Here is a 6115-nt window from a genome sequence, read left to right on the forward strand (position 1 = left end):
ATTTTAAGAAGCGTGTCTCCGATACACAAACACCTGCACTTCCCTGTGTTGAACTTCAACCTCCACCGCCTGCACCAATTTTCCACCTTATTGAGTTCATGTTGGATCGTTTGCATAGTACAACTCTTATCGCAAATTTCAGTTTTATAGATGAATTTCAAGTCGTCAGCGTAAAGGTAGGTCTTACCTGTGTCCGCATACATTTGCACACATTGTTGATGTAGGTTGTGAAAAGCAAAAAAAACCAAGACACTACCTGCACAACATCACTGGTTATTGGTCGAGGTGTAGATGCATAGTCAGTTTTGGTTATTTGGTATCTGTTCGAGAGAAAACACTAAATTCATTGCAATAACAATTGTGACTACAACTGACTGAGATCTGTTAATTTGGAGGTTATGTGGTACCTTATCAAAGACTTTCTTAGTGTCGAACTATAACCACTAGATTCTTTTGGTCATGTATGCGAGTAACCTCGTTAAAGAAGTCACTCAGATATGTACTGCAGGACCTTGTTCTAATGAAGCTGTGTTGTGATGGGTCTATTAGATCTTCCTTAAGTAGGTGATTAGATAGTTGATTTTGCACCACTTTTTTCCATTATGCGGGATATGACTGGGGTGATATTTTGTAGGTCTGTAGTTTTCGACCAGGTTTCTCTGTCCTGATTTGTGTTTGGGGAGAACACATGTTACCTTTCAGGTTTCGGGATATGTACCAAAGTCTAAAGATAACGTGAATATTTTGAGTGGTAGCCTTAGTTCGTCCGGTCCTGGTACTTTGTTCACAATCGATGGGATGTTATCGGCACCAGAACTCGCATTTGGCTTTAGGGTCTTAATGGCGGTATGCATACTCCTACAAAGTTAATGGCTCTAAGATAATTTTTGTTGATGCATTTGACGTTAATATCTGGAGCACGAGATGTATTCCTGTTGTGGGAAAACCATCCACTTAACAGTTCGCGAATGATAGTTTGGTCATAGTGCGTTACACCACCCTGTAGTATGGAGTGAATATTGTGATCTGAATTCTTTCTTATGAGCTTTTCAAGGAGACGACTTAAGTCCTTGATTTTAGATGCAGTAGTGAGCACATTACGTTCCTCTGCCTGTTTACGTTTATTGTGTCGTCTTTGCACTCCCTCAAGTACAGAATACATCTGGTGCACAGCACTGAAGTCATCTGATATGCAATGCATCGTTTTTAGCTTTAGCAGCTGAGGCGTAGTCTTTTGGTTGACATAGGGAGTAATTGTTTTAAAAGCAACTTTAAAGAGAATAGTAGCGTCTAGTGCAGACTTGATGGTAGTATTGAATATTTCCAATGTTCCTAGGAGCTTATCACGCGTAAGGAAACTGCTCCAGTCAGGGTACTTTATTAGAATTCGAAAGTTTCGCCAGTCAGCGTTTCCACAGTCTTTATATCAGTAGCGCATATTTATTGTCGTTAATTTGTTGCACTTGGCAAGAAACGGTGGAGTTCAGTGGACTACTTTATGATCGCTGTTGTGAAATTTTTCGCCGACCACCAATGATGTTGGTGTGACATTTTAATAGAATATTAAGTCCAGAATGTTGTAATTTCGTGTAGGCATGTGTACATGTTGCTGCCAACCATGTGTGTTGAGGGAACTAAGTATGCTTTCAAAGCACAACGAGCCAGAGTGTGTCTTCCAATTGATGATGGGAAATCACCTGAAACAACTTTGAAGGTGTAACAAAGAGAGGCAGCCTTAGCAAATGACTCACTGATAATGGTGTCAGTTGAATTACGAGTGTTAGGAGCTCGATATATACATCCGACTAGAATTATTCATTCATGAGTATGTACAATAAGACAAATCGGATCAGGTAGTTTACTGAGGACATCACTGCTACATATTTGTGCTCTCATATTTTGAGATGTACACATAAAATAACCACCACCCTTCTTAGTGACTTGATAGCAGTGGAAGAGCTCATAGGCGTTTATTTGGGGATATGAGTTTGTGACATCGGAGGACAAACAACTTACCGTTATCAAAATAAGTTAATGGTTTTTTAAAATTAGTAGGGCGCGTAGGTGAATCATCTTATTTTGTACAGATCGAGCATTGATTAACTTGAGCGTCAGGTAAGGCGTGATAGAGACCTAGTGGATTTATCACTCTTTTAATGAGGAGAAGGGAAAGAAGTAGGAGTGCCAGCTTCATATTCATGTTCGTTTAGTTTGTTATCAATGTGGCTAGTGGGAGTGAGGTGGTCAGAGGGTAGTTTGGAAAAGGAAGTATGTTTAGGAATGACAGGTAAAATAGAGTGGGTTGGATGGATAGGTAATGGGTTTGGGGAATGGTTAGAATGTTCAGTCAAGGAGCTCTTAAGACCAGGAATAGTTATTGGCGAGGAGAAAGATGCGTCACTCTCCATTGGCTCGGAGTATATAGAGGACATTCTCAAAATAATGGGATATTCGCTCGTAACATTTAGAGACCCCATGGCAGCACTGTCGAGAGGAAGAAAAATAAAGAAGAATGAAGTAGTGTATACATCGAATTAGGGGTGATCAAAGAGTTGTGTAGGATGGATTGACTCCGATAGTATCTAGAATCACTAGGTGAGTTCATAAGTAGCCTAGCATTATAGTTTCCTTGTGTGCAGTGAGCAATTTTAGTTATGTTGTGGGTGGTTAGGGAGATTCCATGTCTCAGGTTAGAGATGGATAATTGCCTGTTGATTACTTGTTCCTAGAGCTTGCAAGGTTCACTCTATAAGGCTCACTGGTGTCATATGTAGTCGTAGTTTTAGTCGGGTGTAGCTTCACGTCGGGATGAGTGAGTACTATCAGTCCAATATGTTTGCTGTAGGACATAATATCTCTGTGGACAAGTGCATGTTGGGGTTTAAGGGTGCCGGAGTACTTGTGAGTTTCTACAAAGAGTTTAGTTTTATTTCGTATCGCAGTGACCGAGTGGCTATGGCTCCTGGGAGGATTGTTTTTAGGCTTGTCGGGGTCTTTGTGGGAGCCTCCAGGGCAGTTCTGATGCACTATAGAGATATAAGTGGGTTGGGATTTGGGGATATTTAAGTGTTTAGGCTTAGGATGAGTGGTTGCGGCTGATTCATGTGCAGTCTTGTTTTAAGGACTAGTGGCAACATGATACGTGCCTCGTTTTGAGAAGGGGTAGGAAATGGTGTTTTAGGGTTTCTGCAGTGGTCAACGTTGTGACTGTCGCTAGTACGTAAGCTGGGTTGATTGGTCTTTAGTTCATTGAAGATTTGACGCCGGATATTAGTCGTTTCATGAATGATTCTAATCTCTTTAAATGTCGGAATACGCCTCAGTAATGACTGACCATTAAGGAGGTGAATGGCTTCTGTGATGCTACCAAAACGAAAGAGAGAGGAAAAGAAGCCTTAGTTTGTGCTTAACTCAATCTTCTTGTTGCACACCAAGATCACGACAATCCACGCTCTTGTAGTGGAGTGTTTTTAACAGACTTTAAATTCGCACTACCAGGTATATCATACGCACAGATATTATGCATACACTATAATCTGTTCAGCACTCCTGATAATATATGGTCAACTACTTTTTCAGTAAGCTAATAATTGCATTCATGAACAAATTGAAGCTAGACTACCATGGAGAACCTGGAAGCATTAGACGGCCGTTTCATCGTAGTATGGTGGTCTAGTTACAACTGACTCATAAATTCAATTACAAAATTACTACAATCTCCACAAAACCCTCTCTGATTACTTTTTCAGTGTTTTTTTTTGTGATTTCGAGATCATAATTACCTGGAACAGTGATTAGGTATTTGTACGGTAATAAGTTTTGAATAGTTTGAGTGAGGCTAAGTTCTATTTTACTGCTATTGGAAGGATCATTGGTGAAATTATTGGAGTTTATATCGAAATAGTTAGGATCGATATGGTTGCATACAGACTTGTTGCAAGTATCTACCATGTAGTCAATTTGTGCAGAATTAGTTGAGGAACAGAGTATGTGTCTGGGTGAGTAGTCAAGATCTACATCACTGGGCTGGTTATTACAGGCATTTTTACATGCATTCTGTGGGCCGCTACACGAGATGGCTGATTGTGGATTTGCTGTGTGTTTGAGGTCAGCGGCACTGTTTAAAAACAGCTCACAACATGTAACGATTTTGAGTGGGCTGCAAGAAGTACCATATGATGTCCATTCAAACGGTTTATTGTCGTTCTTATTCATATCTGTAAGCGAGATGCAAGGTAGTGACATGTCATAACCAAGTACATGGTACACGTCTAGTGTAGCTGCGGAAAGTCAGTACGATGCGGACTGATAGGCATGTATATAAAGCTTTACGTTGTTCACTTTAGTGACGGATTCAGATCTTTTCAGGTGCCTTAGACATCAGGAGAGATTATATTTAAATATTAGTAAGGTTTGCGTAAAGTGAACAGCTACTATTATAACTTAATTTATCAAATGTAAAAGGTTCTATGGTAGTATCGTGTCTATTATTTGTTAAGAGCTAATGAACGAACGTTGATGAACAAAAAGAGGTGTACAAAGTGGAAATTAACAGACTAAGTGTATGACGTTGAGTCCCAAGATAAGATAACAAATTAATAGAAACTATCAGGATTAAAGTATTTTCGGCCAATAAATATCGTTAAATTAGGAGGAAGAACTAATAGAAAAGCAATATAAAACCACGTGGAAAAAGTTGCAACCTTAAAAGTCTGTGCGTTGGATACTAATATTTCTATCGTCGCTTGTTTTTGTGAAATAGCAACGTTAAGAAGTGAACATTTATGTCATTGCTCAAACTGTGTGGGTATTTATCGCTTCATTTAGTGAAAACTGATAACTTTGGATGCAGTCATCCGATTTGATTTGAATGGAAACGAAAAAGAAAGTGAATGTCACTTAGATATCTGATTGACTTGATGAAATTGTGGTGATACTCCTGTGACAGAAAAGTTTGTCATGGACCACAAATAGTTTCAAACCGCAGAGGTCCAAACTACAAACCAGCACACGAACATAGTTTCATGCGGCTTTCCATAAAATAGTTATTAGATACTGGTTAATTAAAATGTACTTAGACGAGTAATAGTATCTTAAATATCTATCTCTGGTGAAGTTGAGCACATATCCCTTTGATTGTCAAGACTTTTCCACACTTATATATCGACGTTAAGTTTTGCGTTTAACACACTTGAAGATGTAGACATTTACAGGTATTTTTATCAAGTTATAAATACGCTAGCTGAACAAGTACTAGGATATTGTAGGCTATAGAAGTTCTATGCTTCTCATTCCACTACAGCTGGCACAGGAACACGTTCCGGGTGATGCAGAGTGCATGTGTAAAATGTACGAAACGACGAGTGCATCAAATACATGTCATCGACAAGTTCGACGAGACTCTTGCACATGTTGTAGAGCTGAAAGTCTGCTGTATATGTCACATAAAATTAGAATACACTGTATGCAACTTCACAAGCGTATTACCTTGTTCCTATTTACTTATTATTATTTATTTGTAATGTTTGTCTACAATTCGATACCGCACTCGACATTACATTGATTTAGGACTATGTGAAGCGTCAGCAGGATGTCCACACACTCTACTAACTCGACATATTGCGGACAGTGCCACGAGAGCTATATTTAGGCTAATAGGTGAATTAAGATTGATATCATAAATAGATTTATGTTAGAATACCATTGAAAACTTGTGAGCACTAGACGGCCGTCTCATTACGGTGTAGGACTCTTCTGCACTGCTCATCCACGATCACGCACCGGTGGAACTCGAACCCAGTACCTTCGGTCTCGCTCGTGAACGCTTAACTTCTAGACCACTGAGCTGATATCCGACGGCGCTAATGTTTAACTTCAACCAATCCGTTATATTGTGCGATCGTCTACAGTTGTCTTCAGTGGATAAATGCCTCACAAAGGACACGGTTGGATTCCAATGGTCACGGCTTCTCACTAGAACTCCAGAAAATGCCTCTTGAAGCCAATCACTAGTGACAGCATTAAAACTATGATTAAAGGGTTTCGGAATAATACAATGAATGGGTCTATGAAGTGTAGGTGCAATTATTTGGACACAAAATTGACGTCGTCTGTT

The sequence above is a fragment of the Schistosoma haematobium genome, chromosome ZW, assembly GCF_000699445.3.
Source record: "Schistosoma haematobium chromosome ZW, whole genome shotgun sequence".
NCBI lineage: Eukaryota > Metazoa > Platyhelminthes > Trematoda > Strigeidida > Schistosomatidae > Schistosoma > Schistosoma haematobium.